The sequence below is a fragment of the Callorhinus ursinus genome, unplaced genomic scaffold, assembly GCF_003265705.2.
Source record: "Callorhinus ursinus isolate GAN/ISIS: 27379988/994484 unplaced genomic scaffold, GSC_fseal_2.0 scaffold3, whole genome shotgun sequence".
Taxonomy (NCBI): Eukaryota; Metazoa; Chordata; class Mammalia; order Carnivora; family Otariidae; genus Callorhinus; species Callorhinus ursinus.
The window spans coordinates 68,645,602-68,663,451 of record NW_027397065.1 but is presented as its reverse complement, the minus strand read 5'-3'; the positions used below and the strand labels follow the sequence as shown (position 1 = coordinate 68,663,451).

At 38.7% G+C, this 17,850-nt stretch overlaps 1 protein-coding gene across 3 annotated transcripts in view; it reads left to right on the top strand.

Moving 5' to 3' along the window:
* Nucleotides 1-595: 595 nt before the first annotated feature.
* Nucleotides 596-17,850, top strand: part of CDH6 (cadherin 6) — a 132,069-nt gene continuing 114,814 nt past the window's right edge. For 2 of the 3 annotated variants that reach the window (XM_025866672.2, XM_073891066.1), the window contains exon 1: nucleotides 596-756. The gene's annotated coding sequence lies outside the window, so the exon portion shown is untranslated. Of the gene's footprint in view, nucleotides 757-916; nucleotides 1,020-17,850 lie in introns of those variants that run through there. The other variant, XM_073891065.1, reaches the window with a different exon arrangement.

The window sequence follows — 17,850 nt, the reverse complement described above, 5'->3', positions numbered from 1 at the left end:
CTTCATGCTACAACATCTTGGGGTTGCTCACTCCGACAGAGCAACAGAGATCACAGGACTATGTAAAAACCTGTCTTCCTGGTAGGCAAGAAGAAAAGACACGTCTGAATGTGTGTCTGCTGGCGTCTGGAGAACGCAGGTTTACGTGGTGTAGAAAAGCCAGGGGTATTGTTATCTCGGGGGACCCGGTTTGTTTTATGTGTGTGCATGTTATGCGTGCTGTAACACGAATGTGGCCAACTGGGAGCGCGACGAGGTACTGTGTCCCTGGGAATTGTAATTGCTCGGTCGGTCGGTAAAAAAGAAAAAAAGAACATCCGACTGTTGCTGATAATAGCGCAAGGTGCATTTTGACAGTATAAAGGAGGAAACAGACGGAGTCACACAAGTTCTGAGTATGTTTTAACCCCCCAAAATAAGAAAGGAAAGCCTGGGGCGGAGGGAGTGTTACCGGGAGCGAATTGCTCAGGACTTCAAACACAGGGAGTCATTCTGTCAAGGGGAGGGGGCGGGCGGGGGCAGGCACTGGGCCTCTCTAACAAAGTCCTCCTCTCTTTGCTCCCTCCCACTTCATTCACTTGCAAATCAGTGTGTGCCCACAAGAGCCAGCTCTCCCGAGCCCGTAACCTTCCCATCCCGAGAGCTGCAGTTTCAGCCGCGGCAGCACGAACCGCAGAGCCCGCGGCCGCAGAAGCCAAGGCAGGAGCAACCTGGGCGGGTCGCAGGGTCTCCCCGGGCGCAGGAAGGCGAGCAGAGGTGGGTTCGATCTCTGTTGGCGGCGGTGGTGGTTGTGCATGCCTTTCCTTTTTTTTTTAATTCTGTAGCGTTGATGGAAGCCAATCAGAGAGAGAGCCCCCTCTGCCCGATGGGTGCCGCACGCCGGAGTTGGGAGGGATGCTCAGCCTGCGAGCCCGGGTCGGGGCAGGCGCGCGGGTCCGGCTGCGCGGGCGGCGCTGCTGCCGCTGCCCAGGACCGGCGCCGGTTCCCGGGGAGCCTGGGCGCCGCTCCTCCGCCTTCTGGTAAGACCGATCCGCCGTGGGGCTGGGTGGGAGCTTAAGTAACGGGCCGCCGGGAAGAACTCGCTGCTTTTCTCTCCCCCGGCAGCTTCTGCCGGGGGAGCTCCGGCATTTGCAAAGTTGGCTGGTCAATTACCAAGGGCGCTGGTGCGTGCAGGACCCGCGGAGCCGTTTGGGACTTGATTTATTTCCACCTGCCCACATCACAAGGTTCTGTGCGGGGACTGCTTTGGCTGAGTTACATTTCTTGCCTTTAGGGGGTAAAGCAGAAAATCAGGTAGCTTGAGAACTCCTGAATGCTCCCAGTAAGGAAAACTTAAGCTAAATAGATGATTTGGCTCAGAGAAGGAGCCAAAGAAAACTGTTAGCTTGCACGTTCGGGGAAATGCCTGCCGGTTCACAGGGGTAAAGAAATGCTTGGGTTGCAAGGAAAGTCCAACACTGGACTCCGAAAATGGAGCACACTGTCCAGGGAAAAGTCATGTGGAAGACGCAGCTCGCTGGTGATCTTCCACGGCTGGCCAGGCACAAATCTGGGGAATAACGCCTCCCCCAGACTGGCTGGAGAGCAGATCAAGTGTGCCTGGTCGTAGGTGTCCGATGCAGGAAAAGGGGAGCCCCCCAATGCGTTAATCCCAGCATTTAGTAAGGGGGGACGTTGCTGTGTTGTGTACTGCAGCAGTTGCAGAGCTGGGATTACTTCTTCTGTAGTTAGATGTTCTTCTGCCAAGAGTTATGGGAGATCTTGAGATGGAGGATGCTGGAGAGGTCAGCATGGTGCTGAGAAGTGTTTTCATTGCTGCAAGAAAATCCATATTTTATGGGGGGTTATATGCAGGTCCTTGTCAGTGCAAAGGGCTGTTCACCTGAGTTAACTACTGAGAAAATTCAAGTACCAAGAAGTTTAATCATCTGGAATAGCCACACATTTCTCTCTCCCTCTTTTATTTTTTTGTTTCTGTTTTTGTTTTTTGGTAAAGCCATTTTAATTATAATATTCACACTATAGAAGTATATCATCCTGTCTCTCCACCAATCTTCACTTTCACTTACTGAAGCACATAATGTGCGAAAGCAGAGATTTTTTTTCCTTCAAGAATATTGCTGGAGTGGCTGGTGTGTACTCGTATGGCTGCTCCGGAGGGGTACACACACAAAAATATGGGCTTTGTGATTGTTTATTATCCAGGGGGATAAAAAAACTCTTCTCTGTGTCGGAAGAGGAACACAGAGATGCACCTAGAAAATGTACAACTCTTCTAAGAATGAATAACAAATAGGCTTATACAAATGGTAGCCAAGGATTGCTTATCTCCTTTTTTTCTCTGGCTGCCACCTTTACCTGAAAAGGAAAACCTTTAGGATTCTACTTTAGGAGGAAAATAAATTTCTTCCAGTTTAGCTTTAGTGTCATCCTTTGTGTAACAGCACTTGCATGGCTCTGTGTTTGCTATTTTAGAGATCTGGAAAATAAGTTGTGTGAAGAAAGGGGATATGATCAAGCAGATGTCTTCATTATGTCAAAAGGAAGAAGGCAAAGTTTATGCCAGAGGCCAGATTTTCAATGCAGAGCTCAGAAACTTAAAAGAAATCCAACAATTTACTGGAAAATACAATTGCACAGGATTGTATCTCACCCCCTTTTGTTCTTTGGTATGTTCTAATAAAAAGGTACTGGGGGGAAATAAAAGGCATATCTTTTTCTACCTATTTTGATGGTTCGTGGCATACTTTTGAAGCAGAGGAAGTAACCAATTTCTTCAGAAAAACATGAGAGGCAGCAGCACATTTTTGAAGGAAAATGGCAAGGGTTTAGTTCTCCTGTACTTGTCTAAAATTATCTTTTACTGCCATTATAAGTGACAGACTGGATTCTCTATAGGGACTTTTAGTCCCTTTATTATCTGGCTTTCACATCAATTTATTGCAATTACATTTCTTAATGCTAACTTTGCAAAGATAATGTATAGAAACAAAATCATTTTCTACCAAGTTGCCTACTATCAGAAAATGTGCACCTTACCTCCTCCACCCACCACTTCCATCAGCTTTGCAAGTAAAAACTCACTTTAAAGCACTCTTCATTTTTTTAAGAAAAAAGTCTATCTCGCAAAATACTGTTCTGAGAAACTTGAAACAGCAAAAATTTCTAGAAAGCTACAGTTCCAGGACATCAAAAAAAAAAAAAAAAACACACTTCTGTATGGCAAATGTATCAATAAGTTGGAACAAGTTCTGAACATCTAATTAAATCTAACTGAGTTAGTGTCCCTAATAGGGATGTTAAAAAGAAATAAAATGTGATAAATATTCTGAATAAAACCATGTCTCTTCCTAAGGAGGTGAAACGTGTGGTCCCCCCTTCTGGCCCTTACTTGCTTTGCAGTCATGAATGCCAACTTACTAAGGCTGCATCCTTTGAACTATGGAAACTTTTTTTTTAGTTGGAAGGGACCTCTAATGGGTCACTCCATGCATTTTTCCCTGTAGTTCAGTTGCATCATGGATTTTGTTAGCTAAGATAATACATGCATAACAGCTTTTTCTTCATAGATGAGTTAATGTCCTCCAAGTACTAGCTTGACATTTCTGCCAGGTTAAAATCATTATTTTCACTATCATGTGTACGGTTCCTCTAACTTAAGGAACTCAGGAGCATTTGCACAGTTTTCTCGCTATCTAGACTTTTGGTAACTTTCCTACAATTCCAAATGAAAGCATTAGCCAATTAATAAAGAATTCACCACCATCAATACAAGATTTTCCTTATTTCTGACCTTGCCAAGACTGTACTTCCCTCCTTCAAATTTATCCAATAATTATTATAGTTATGACTCAAAAAGTTCCATGCAAAGAACCCCTCCCCACTAAAAAAATACTTGCTGGAAAAAAATTTAATTAGCCTTTCAGAGATCCATAAGCATTCACAAGCATATTGAACTAAATAAAGGCTTCTAAATTAAAGAAATCCCCCATTCAAATAAGCATATATTAAAAGTCCAAGTTTTGTTCGGATGCATGTATCACCCTTATTCTGTGAGGTGTTTTTATTTCTCTCTTTGATGTATCACAACAGATTTTAGGTAACTTACTCCTTAAAAAACTCTGCCTGGGACTTAAAGTAAGTTCTCTAGGGGTGAATCACCCTCTTCTGGTGACAGTCTGCAGGTTTCAACTTCCAATTTAAAAATCTGTTCTAAAGTTTGAAATGTGTTCCAAATGAGATAACATCCAGCAGAAGCCAGTTGCCTTATGCTGCTTGCTTAGTCATGGCAGCCCATTCTTTGGGGTTGATCAGAATTAGGGTCTTGCTTCTAAAAATAACGAACAGTGACTCAGTCTGAATTGCATTTTTTTAATAGTGTTTCAGCCTAGCTAGTGTCTACTGAACTTACCTTATTTGCTTCACAAAAAGGTGAAAATATTGATAATCAAACCTTCTCTGGTATAAATTTTTTTTCTGAACACAAAAACTCAAGAACATCATGCTAATAGGGAAACTGCTGAAAGAAAAAAGTAAAACTCACACACACAGAGAGAGAGAGAACAAGCACCTAGTTGTGACACTGTTCCAGTAAAAGTAGAGAAAAAATATAGAAATGTAGGGCTTCGGTTTTGTTTGATTTTTTTTCTTTTTATTTCTTTATTTCTCTTTTTGTTCTCCAATGGGATTTTTATTTTACTTTGAAGATAGAAGAGGTTGAGGCACTTGCCTGGATCTCAACAGTAATATTTTTGTTTGAGCTTTCCTCTTATGAAGATTAACTGGCCTACATTTTAAAAGTCCTATTCCTAAGGAATGCTCCCTTTTTCAAAGCAGTCATATGAGAATCTTCGGGTTCTCCCTAATTAACTGCAGAGCCAAGTGTATACAGTCTTCGTAACCCCATCACTCACAAAGTAGGAAGATAAGAGGGGAAAATTCGTACAAATAACCATTCAAAAAGCTGGTGCATCTTCATTACTACAAAAGTAAAATGGACTAAAGCTCTTTAAGCCAAAATGATTGGGTCAGAGGGGACCAGAAACAGCCAGGATCTAGTTGTTCAAGACTGTACTATCCTGGAAATTTTTAACTCTTCCAACACAGAAAACCCACTAAAAAAAAGAATGCTCTGAGCACACATGCATAAATGTAAACTAGACACACACACAGAGGGCGCTGTGTCCCCCATCACCGCAGATTCCAGATTATTTTACATTGTTTCATCCGTTTCAATATCTTTATACTAACACTGTTGGGTGCTTATTTCCTCTATTAATCAGATCACCTTGCTGAGATTTATAAGAGGAAGAGTGTAATTAAAGCCAGAATGTTACTATTAAATTTGATGTGCAGTATAAATGGGCAGCATGGGTACCAAGCTTCTCCTACCATACTCAGTGATACCTTGTAGAAGAGAGCTTATGAAGATAAGCAGTATAAAGCTAGCCACCACCAGGTATGATTTGACTTCATAGATCACCACTTGAAAGAACAGTGTGTTTTTTTCTTTCTATAATTTCCTAAATTGGTAGATCTACCCAAAAGATGTTTAGGAGACCTAACAAGTTATAGGAATAAAAAACAGCAAGCAAAAATAAACTGAGGAGGTGTACAAGTAAAATGAAAAGAGATGAGGAGGTGAATTTTTACATAAAAAGGAAACATAAGAATAGAAATAGAATCAAAATCCCTGATTTCACACAGTGTGCATTTTCCACTTTATAAATACTGCTACTATTAAATACAACTTTATAAACACATCATTAACATGTTTATAAACACTATACTTCTCAAAAAAATAAAAAATAAAAAAATAAACACTATACTTCTCTATCATGGAATGTAAATTTGAAAATTATCCTTAAAAAAAATCACCACCTAAAGGAAATGATCCTGCATGGATCATAAAATAACCAAAGAAGTAGGTTTTTTAAAAAAAGTGATCTAAAATATCAGGAGAATCAAAGAAAGAGGTTTTCTTAGTGCTTTGAAGAATATTAACTCTTTTCCTTCTCTTTATTGTCTTGCAAGCTAAGTAGATTTTATACTAACACTGTTGGGTGCTTATTTCCTCTATTAATCGGATCACCTGATTAAATAGATCACTGTGTGACCTTCTGACAACTGCAAACCAAAGTATATAATAGTGATACACATCATATATAAGTCACCCATTTGGATTCTATATGTGGTATAGCATGATGAAAGACTAACTAGCAAGACAGTCCACCCCCCACCCATACTGCCTGTTAACAAGTATCTCATACATATACATATGTATATGACAACCAAGATAAAAAATTCTGACCATTAGGTTCAGAATTTTTATACATTCAAAAAATAATGATAATTATAAAGTAAATGATAATAAACCTTTAATGAGCTATTCTACATTTTACATGCTGTTCTAAGTATTTTATATGTATTCTGTATAGTAATAATTATATACTAAGTCAAAAGGAAAATGCTATACCTACATCCTTTTTATTTGGCCCTTTTTTGGTTTGAATTTCCAGGGAATTCCTGCTTGAGCTAAGCACTTAATGAATGTGCTTTTTACCAACACTTATGATATCTTAGAATTTAAAGTGTGACACTCTGAGAAATACATAGCAGAAGAGGGCATGGGAATGACTTGATTATTTTGACCGAAGCAATGCAGATTTTAAGGCTGAGGAAAATGTTTGTAGGTTATTCATTTTTGAAAAACTACTTGCAAACATGCCATTACAGTTTATAATTGTAGTAAAGAGTATATGTGTGAGCCATTTGAGCATAATGGTACTTTTTATAAGAGAATAAATGATCTTCTCCTACCTTCAGAGATAGCCTCATGTTGGAGTATTTGAGGAAGGTAACTAAAAATTACAACTATTCATTTCATTGACAGGGGTAGTCCACCTGCACAGTACCCTCTGAAGGTGCAAGTTCTTTCTCAGTGCATTTGATATGCTCACTCTATACATAGCATTTAGGACTGTGGGTAGAGTTGAGTAAGGTCATATTTATTTCCCCTCCTTATCTGATGAGTAAAAATAATTATTTTCTTCTATTTATGACCATAATTTTGTTATTTCATTGCCATCACAGTTCAATATTTGATCTGAATGAAGTCTTTACCCAGTAAATTTCCAACCAAAAAATGGGGGTGGGTGTCTGGGGAGCACAGGTGGTTGGATGCCCTACTCTTGGTTTCAGCTCAGGTAGTGATCTAAGGTTGTGAGATCGAGCCCCCTGTCCGGGTCCATGCTCAGCAAGGAGTCTGCTGCAGATTCTCTCTCCCTCTCCCTCTGCCCCTCCTGGGTGTGCTCTTTCTCCCCGTCTCTCTCTAATATAAATAAATAAATCTTAAAAAAAAAAGTTGGGGTGGCGGTAGAAGACATCCTATTAACAATACAGTAGTATTATATATGGTTGACACTGATGAGCCATTCTCTATTCTTTCTATTGCCAATACTCAGAAAGTCATGTAGTTAATCCAGCTTTCATGAACAGTGTGATAATTACAAATAAAATCAGACAATGTGAGACATAGACAGGAGCTCAGAAATTGCTTTACCCAACACCCATCATTTACATTTGAGATACCTGATGACCAGAGAGGTTAATGAGGTGTCTCCCTCTCTCTCTTTTGTAACTTCTAGTTGTTGGGCCCATATTGCTTTTTATCATCTCCACTTAATTATGGCATTAAAAATTAAAGAGGAGGGGTGCCTGGGTGGCTCAGTTGTTAAGCGTCTGCCTTCGGCTCAGGTCATGTCCTGGGATCAAGCCCCACATCGGGCTCCCTGCTCAGGGGAAGCCTGCTTCTCCCTCTCCCTTTCCCTCTGTTTGTGTTCCCTCTCTTGCTGTGTCTCTCTCTGTCAAATAAATAAATAAAATCCTAAAAAAAATTAAAGAGGAATTTTAAATCTATAACATTATTATTTATGAGTATGCTGTGAAGGAGCTGACATGCAAACTTATGGAGAAAATAAGGATTTTGACTTTTTTAGAAATTTCATGTATTCGTACCATTTTGTAAAGCTCCTATTGTAATAAAGAATTAAAATTTTCCTTCAAAATTCTGACCACTATTTGGGGGCACATTATAAAATTTAGGTTTTTATTTTATTTTTAATGGCTTGATCGTTATTTTGAGTGAGCTTTATCTAAGTCAGTGATTCTCCTGACTATTCAAGTGTTCATCTTTGAAAGAAATAGTTTATTGGTCAGTGATCGGATATGAAAAATTATGACAACCTACTGTTTTTTATAAATCTCAATTTATTTAATCTAAGTACCCAGTGACCTTCCCATTTTTTTGGAGTTAAAATGTCAATTCTTTCATGAAAGTGTATGGATAGATTATGTTGGGTTTTTTTTTCCCCTTAGCAAAATTAAAATCTGGCGAACAACTCAATGTCAACTCTACCCCCTTAAAAAAAAAAAAAAGAAAGGAACTGTTGATGTTCCATGAAATCCAAAAGTCTGAGGACCACTGGGTTAGATAATGAATAACATCATGCTGAAAAATGATTGACCGGAGCGCCTGGGTGGCTCAGTCATTGGGCATCTGCCTTCAGCTCAGGTCATGATCCCAGGGTCCTGGGATTGAGCCCGGCATCGGGCTCCCTGCTCAGCGGGGAGCCTGCTTCTCCCTCTCCCACTCCCCCTGCTTGTGTTCCCTCTCTTGCTGTGTCTCTCTCTGTCAAATAAATAAATAAAATCTTAAAAAAAAGAAGAAGAAAAATGATTGACCTACTTCTCTTCCTTATTTGGATGAATAAAAAGTAAAGGAGAATTATAATGATATTTAAAAGACAAATAGACTGCCAAAAAGACAAACTAAACAAAAGTCATTCGATCAAAAGGTATCCCTGGATCCCTTAATTAAAACCTATAGAGATTAATACTAATGTTTGCAATACTAATACAGTCTTTGACTATATTAACAAGTCCTCCAAAAGTGTGCTTTGCAGAGCTCATGGCCAGAATGTGTCATCAACAATGAATCTGCCTACTGGATTACACAGTGGATTATTCAGTAGGAAACAAAAAGTTTTAAATTTATATCTAATATGATAACTTAAAACCCAGCTCAACTTAACTGTTCACATTATAAAATGGTATCTTTTTTTTTTCCATAAAAGTGAACTTTACATAATTGTGGACAAACACAAATTTTGTAAGGTCCTACATTGTATTTTAAGGTTTGCATTTTTACTTCAAAAAGCAATTGCCTTCTAGCTTATGGTGTAGATTTCAGTCATGAAAATGAGCTTATCATATTTTTAGCTGCAAAGCTTAAACCTCTTTTGCAGGATTAAAAAAAAGAGAGAGTTTCATTAATCTACTACCATCCATTTTATAAAATGTTTGAAACTGCTCAATTTCACATTCAACTAAAATATTCTAAGCTCTCCTTAGCAACAGGTTCTAATTTAACACAGATCAAAATGGTGTGGTCAGACTAAGTAATCACCAATGCAAAATGATAAAATCTACCAAGACTGGAATATAACTGCCGAATCCTAATTTGAACGAAGTCAAGCTACTGTATCTCCCAACAATTATTTTCATATTAAACTACTTGCTTAAAAAGTATCTAGTTGGTATTTTGTCAGTGTTTCATAAAGAATTAATTCTATGATGGAGGCCTTATGGTAAATTTCAGTGCCACAGTTTCACTTTCTTTCTGACTCATATCCGCCTTTTTACCAAAAAAATATTTGGGCAGGTCCTAATTAAAACAGCAGAATCAAGAGGTCAATTACTGATTAGTGTCATCAAGAGGAGGTGATCCCACGCTTCCAGATCCAGAAGGTACTAACTCTGCAGGAAGTTTTGCATTCAGAGAAAGTATATTTACCTGCAAGTCAACTACCTTTGAAATAAGTACAGGCATGCCAAATACGGATTTCATATTTAAAAATTTTGTCTCACAATACCTGCTTTTCTTCCTCAAGTTTGCTTTTAATTCTCAGATGCCACATTCCAAAATATCTTTCCAAATAGCACCATGGTTTTTCTTAAAAACTCTCCCCACTGAATTTAAATGTGTGTGTACTTTGTGTTCTAAAAAACGATAGAATTAAATTAAAGAGATGACCACAGTAGAGGGAAGGACACTGCAAGATGTCTGGTGAGCGTGTGAATAACTGCTTTCTCACCAAAGAGAACACTAAATAGAACTGTTACTTTACTTAAGATATGAAGGTGAAAGCTACAGAAAAGTAAAATGCTCTCAAGCAACAGAGTTTAATGTGATGTAATGATGTAATGAAAGATTTTTATATAGTGGACAGAGAGGGGAGAAATAATTGAAACCCTATGCTGGATTAATTGGGCTCTGAAGAACAAGAAGTTTGCTTTGCACCCTAAATGTTCCGAACATTTATAGAGCATATGTTTGCTTCAAAAGGCTTATTTTTTTTCTTTTTTCTTTTTTTCTCTACATGACAATCTTCTCATCATGGCTGGTTGGAGAAATTAATCACAGAAAACAAGAGCCAAACTTGCCGTGCTTTGTAATTGAGAAATATACACTAATGTCCATAATGGCATTAAGAAAGACTTTAAAGCAAGGAGTGAAATTTAGGCTGTCTGTTAAACTCAACAATCCAAAGCAGCAGCTGTGAGACTCCAACTGCTCAAAAGATACTGTGCTTGTCAAATACTTGCCAATTTAGGTTTTACCTGATTGACAAGTGCTCCTAAAAACAATGCCAAGACTTTCAGAAAATTCCTTACTTGATTCCCTGCACAGCAAAAGCCCACCTGATCCACGTATAAAATGCAGTATGGAATAGATAAATCCAGGCTGGGGAGAAAGGAGAAATAGTTTTAAAATACCACTTCTCCATCTCCAGATCACGGTTTTAAGATGAAAGCATCACTAGCAAATATAAGCACATAGTGAGGGCTCAATAAATGCTTACTGGGTGAAATTCTCAGACAAGCTGCCAAAGATTCTCTTAAATAAATATTTTCCCAATTTATTTCCTTTTCATGTTCATTCACACCAGTGAAAAAATATAACTTTTCCATCCCATGCTAATCATTTTTAATAATTCTGACTCCTATACAAGGAGCCGATTTCAAAGGAAACCCTATCCATGATGTCCCAAGAGCTAGAGGGACTAAGCATGTAAACAGAGCTGCCCAGCTTCAAACTGGGCCACCAGACCTCTTCTTCCCCCGGCGGACTTTTTATTAAACTTAGTATGAAACAATGTTGCCTGGAGCCTGATTAACAATTTATGCCTTCCTAAGCAGATTAGCAAGAAGTCTGTCATTTTGGTTTTTTAATTCTTAATTTCTGTTTGGAAACAGGAAGTTCCTCTGAGTTTACACTTTCAATATATTTGAGGAATTCAAGCATAAACTAAACATTGTTCTTCTGAGATTTTTTTCTTTTACAGTTTTAGCATCTGTGCGTGTTACTGTATGTTTTCTATGATGAATGAAGCAATTGCTTTTTTGCTAAGTGAGTGACTTTTTTCACCTCTCATTCAAGTCTATCCTGTATGTTCTTTTAAAAATATTGTGAAATAAGAAAATAAGAAAGATGACTGGGAAAACTGAGTAGGGTAACAATAAAAGCTAACACTTAGCACTTACAATATTCCGGGCACCATTCTAAGTGTCTTACAGTAATGCTCTGATGTAAATTCTGTCCATCCTCCCAATTTTAAAAGACTGGAAAACAGAGCGGTTAAGGAACTTGCCCAAGGTCACACAGCTGGTACAGCTGACCCTTGAATAACACAAGGGTTAGGGGCACCATCCCCCACAGAGTTGAAAATCTGTGTATAACTTTCAAGTCCCCCAAAACTTAACTACTAATAGCCTACTATTGACCTACTAATAACATAAAGAGTTGATTAGCACCTATTTTGTATGTGTTATATACTGTATTCTTACAATAAAGTAAGCTAGAGAAAAGAATATATTATTAAGAAAATTATGAGAAAAAATACATTCACAGTGCTGTACACTATTTATCAAAAAAAAAAAAAAATCCACACTTAAGTGGACCCACCCAGTTCAAACCCATGTTGTTCAATGGTCAGCTGTGCCTGTCAGAGCTAAAGTTAAACCCAGTTGTGATGGCCAATATTCTTAACTACTGAACTCTTGTGCCTTCTATGCTTAATATATACATATGTATATACATGTATACATATTCAAATAGATGATAGACAGATACATATAGACAGGTAGGTAGACAGATTCAAATGTATGTATCACAAATCCAAAAAATAATGTCAGAAGTGTGGGGATATACAATGTATATATGTAACATGTACACCATTTCCCAGGATTCAGAAATATAACTAGAAAGAAAACAAGAAAACATTTCTTTCCTTTTCATCCCTCAATGAATATATCAGTATATTTACATAACAATGATCAATTAATCAGCAGATATCATCAGCCCCATGAAAGCCTTTTAATTTTAGGCCTGGCTATTCACTTTGAGTCAGTCTTGCAATCACTTAATGCGGGTCCCAAAGGGACCCCGGCAAGAGTATTTGGGAGGTTCAGATTCACCATTCATTAATTTATTCACTCCGTAATATTTACTGAAGGCCTCCTGTGTCCAGTGCAGGAAGGAGAGACAGTGGATAACAAAACAAACATGCACTAGCCACTTGGAGGAAATAGATGCTTTCTTCATACTCTAAACCAGATAAATCCTATATGGACTAAAGATTTAGGAGTGTAAAACTGTAACTTTACTAACCAACAATTAGGTAAATCTCTATTTACAATGTTGAGAGAGTAATAGAGCTGCGAAATATGAAGCCAGAACTTAAAAACAAAGTGAAGGAAGACAGCATCATTAGAATGCACGCTCTATTAATGGTAGGCTGGTATCTACCAATCCAGCTTGATAGACAAGGAATACGAGTTGATTACGTATTGTCTTCTCCCCAATTACATCTTATATGAATATAGAAATTAGCCTTCAATTTCAGGTTACATTATGATTTGTAGGGTCTCTATTCATTTTTTAGGTTTGGCTTTTGACCTTCCACCCCAGCTCAGAAACAACCACACATCCAAAACCACTCATACCAGAAGCTTATCAGAGTTTTATTCTTGAGAGTATGCCTCAGAATACATTCATGGTGTTTCTTCCACCCATCCCTACAATTTCACCAGTGAGTTTGCTGTACAGCATAAAGCCTTAGATATACTGACCAGTAGAAATGCATTTGCAAGAAATCACTTTACACAAGACTAGCTGAAATTAAGGTTCGGGCGATAGAATTTCAATTCAACTCAATAAGCATTTAATGAACACTTTTTGTGCAAGGCATTGTGTCAAGTGCCATGGGTAACACCATGCTTTGATGTCAGGTTGGTTCCAGTATGTATTTAATATAAAATATGACTGCTCAAAACTGCCATTTTAGAAACTTATTTAATGAACAGATAGGTGTTCTGTCAGGATTGAGTCTTTTAGTCGTGAAACAGATTAGGATCTCCCTTTGCTAAATGGTTGTACTAATATTTCAGCCAGTGTGCACCAGAATTGCTGTTCTGATTGCTTACCTCTGGCAGCCCCACTCGTCTTCACCTGGCCAAATCTTATTGGATCTTCAAGAAAAAGGGCAAGAGTCTATTTCTCCAAGAAGCTTTCTTTGACCTTCACTCACCTGTCCTGCTTTCAGCTGAGATTTCTCACCACACGCTTCTGTAATAGCTCTTACTTAACCTCAATGCAACTGTAAACACATCTCTCCAAAAATCTCTGCATGATCACCTAGGTCTCACCTATAAGGATCACCTGTGAGCATCTGGAGAATGAGGCTTCTGGGTCTTACTTTTACCACTAAGGCCTAGCGCCGTTTTTGACATATGGAAAGAACACATTATTCTGGACTACACTTACATGTTTTTATATTATTCATGTTGGATGTTCGTTTTCTTTACTTATAATCAGATTTCCTTTGGCCACATTGTGGGAATACACTTAAGAAGCAGGAAAGTCTGTGCTAGCCTTCCAGACTGTCCAGACCAAAAGGGTACACCCAATGGAAGGGTGATATCCCTAGGACAACCTTGGTGACTTGAGCCAAATATCTGAAACAGTTACAGACCCTATAACTGGTGGGTCTCCTAATACAACACTTGAGGTTTTTTATTTAGGATGTTTTCTTATCTAAAAGTTGACATTTGTTTGGTCACTCTACACCAAGGCATAGAATTATTTACAGTTTTTATTTATGTGTTCCAGTTGAAAACTGTGGCTGTATATTTTCTCTCTTTTGTGTAGGCTAGTCTGATAAACCCTGATTATCTTTTGGCTTATAATCCACCCATAGCAGTACATCAAACTGAATCTACAAAACAATCTGTGGAACATTCTTGTGTACATGTTTTGTGAGCAAAATAATTTTTCCCCTAAATTTCTACCCTGGAAATGTGTCTTGAGGTTCTATAAGGAAGTTTAATACAAGATTCTGCATACCTTGTTATAACCTTGAACATGGCTGTACAAAATAGACTGAATTAAATTCAACTGATTATGTAGTCCTGTTTCATTCCTTAAGTGGCAGTCAATGCATGCAATAGAATGTTCATGAATATTGCTTGGCAATGAAATATGCACTCAGCCCAGCTCTCTATCTGAGCATGCCAAATGTTTTGTAAAGTTGTGAGATGAAGTGGGAGAGGTTTGATGTTCTTTATACTTCCCCTTTTAATGTGATATCCATCAGCCTGAAGTCAAAGGTACATAGAGAATTTTAAACTTACTAATCAATACAATAGTTTGTTTTGTAAGTGGATTTTCTAGACTAGAATAGGTATGGTGGTATATCCTATCACATTTTTCTATTACATCTCACCACTACGGGACATTGTAACTTCTGAGGAAAAGGAGTAGAAACTAAGGGTTCCCAAGATTCTTCTCTGCCTCTCAACTATTCTCTTGATTAATACTTTTGAATCAGTAACATCACTCGTTAACACACGTAATCTAAACTGCTTAGGGGCAGTCCTCTCCCACACTCACATCCCCAACTTGAGAATGGTTAAGTAGAGAATTAAAGGATTTTCAGGAGTGATTAAGCTAGTGGGGGTAAAGGGGAAGCCAATAAGTAAGCCTATTAACAGAGGAAAGGTGATCAGAAAAGCAAGATATAGTAATTCATGTTCAGCATCCTAAAGATCTGATTACTTCATACTCTTTCTCACTAAGTGTTTTCAGCCTGTGTTAGGATGCTTTGGGTTATGGGTAAGAGTATGTTCCATTTCAAACTGCATTAAGAAATAAAATTATATTTCACATGACTGTCCATAGGAAAGCAGGCTTCAAGTCACTCACACACGTGAGTGATGTGATCAAAAACTCAGGATCTTTCTGTCTCTCCACCCCTCCCACCTTGGGCATCAAAATCACTCAACCAGAGATTTCTCTCAGACTTTAACATGGTTACCAGTGACAAGTGGGGCCACATACTTCCTTATTCTTGTGTAGCAGAAGACAGAGAAACCTCTCTCACAATCAAGAATTAAGGGCAATACCCTTCAGTCTGATAGTCTGATTAAGCCAGTTTAGGTCATGCAACCACTCTTAATACATTATTAATTGCTTGGAAATCCCATGTGCTAATGGGCTTTTTAAACTAAAGATCCATTCTTGGGATCAGCTTCCCTTGATTCATGTACTGTATTATATAAGTGAGGACTTCAATGGGATTCAGTTTCATAAACTATAGCTTTATAGGTAATAAATAAGACCAAGGGCGCCTGGGTGGCTCAGTTGGTTAAGCGACTGCCTTCGGCTCAGGTCATGATCCTGGAGTCCCAGGATCGAGTCCCACATCGGGCTCCCTGCTCAGCGGAGAGTCTGCCTCTCCCTCTGCCCCTCCCCCACCATGCTCACTCTCCCTCTCTCTCTCTCAAATAAATAAAATCTTTAAAAAAAAAAAGAACTGTTAATAAATAAGACCAAAACCCACCTATTCCATCAAGTGAGGGTTACCTGCAAAATGGCAATTAGAGCGATACTTAAGCCATCTGGATGACCTCTATTCCTATCTCATTTTACTCTGCGCGTGAAGCAGGTTTTTGGTGTATTTGTTTTGGGAATAGACTGACTAGAAATTCATCACTGTCCAAAAAGAAAGTATTTTTTTCATCTAGCCATTTGAGGCTTAACTAGCTGGAAGAAAAATATAATTTCATTTTGTTCTCATAGTCTCATTTAGAAAATAACCTTAAGAGATTCAAAGGACACCATGCCATGTGAGCACTTTCCTTGCTCTCGGGGGGCTTGGCTTGGACTTTTAACTTTTCTAGCATGTTCTGAAGTGTTTTCTAAAGCAATATTTTTGCCGTTAGCACTGTCCTAACCACTGGAGCTTTAAGAAGACTTTAAAAAGTGTTGTTTAAAAATAGCATCACAAAATAATTTTTTCTCTTTATTGCTAAAAACAACCTGAATCTTTCCTTAAGAACCTTTTTTTTAGGTTTTATTTGAAAGGCAAATAAGCTGAGATGCAGATGTTTATCTAAATCCAACTCAAAACAGTAAGAAATAATTATAAAACATAAAATGAAAACCCAACAGAGTTCTGCCCCTGTTGTCTGGGTAATTTTAGGCAAAAGTAAGGTTTTGAGATTTTTTTTTTTACAAATGCATTAATGTGGATGTGATGTATGCCACACAACAGGATGTTCCTAAGACATCCTGTAATAAAGTCTAAAATCTTAATTTTTTTTCCTAATCTTATTTGTATTCCCTTAGAGCTGACCTTGCTACAGTGTGCGTTCACCTATCTGCAAATGTTTAACTATAACAAAGATGCTCACTCTCTTTTTTTTTTTTTTTTCCCTAGCAAGTTGGGGGCAGAATTAAGGAACCAAGACCATAAAAGCTTTGTATTTAATTGGGAGATGAGTAATGTAGGAAATTGAGGAAAGGGGGCATCTTTATCATTGAACTAAACTGTCCTACTTTTGTATAACAAAGGGAGTCCCAGGTTGACTGGCAGATGACCCTGTTGGACATTTCTCCTAGTGCAGTTTCCTCCAACAAAATCAGGAAAATGGTAGTTTCAACTTCGTAAGGGTGTTGTGAGAAGTTACCAAGATAATGCTGAAAAGAACTTTAGCAGAGTGCCCAGCGTGTAGAAAGCACCCCGCATATGTTAGGTGTTTCTATTGCTGTTACTATTGTTGTTATCATTTCTTCCAAATTTTCAATCCATTCGAGGTTTTGGGGGTATTTTTAACATGCTGCAAGCTATTTTTTTTTAATTTCACTGATTAGAATGAAGCACATTTTTTATGTCACAAATGTAATGTGCCACTGGGGGCAATATGCCCATAATCCTACTCACTGAACCGTGTTTTGGCTGACACAGTGAATGTGCCAAAAGTGGCTTAAATTCAGAATTTCCTCAGAGCCTCTTCAGCATTGTTCCCCAGAAAATCTGCAACCTGAGCTGGGCTCCTCATTTGGGGCTTGCAAAGGTGTGAACTAACTGTGGCCAAAATGAAGTAAAAAATGATAGATGCAAATTCTCTCGAGCACTTTGCTGGCCCTGGCCTGTGGCTATTCCTCTAACCTGTTGGCCAGCCTGCCCTTGTCCACGTGGTAGTGACTGGAGCAAAGCAAGGGCATCAGCAACACACGGCGCCCACGCGAATGCACGGACGTCGGCTCGTGCACATGCATACTTACACACACATGGACGCCGCCTCGTGCACGTGCATACTTACACACACATGGACGCCGCCTCGTGCACGCGCGTACTTACACACACGGATGCCGCCTCATGCAAGCGCGCATGTACACACACACACGGACGCCGGCTCGTGCACAAGCGTACGTACACACACACACAC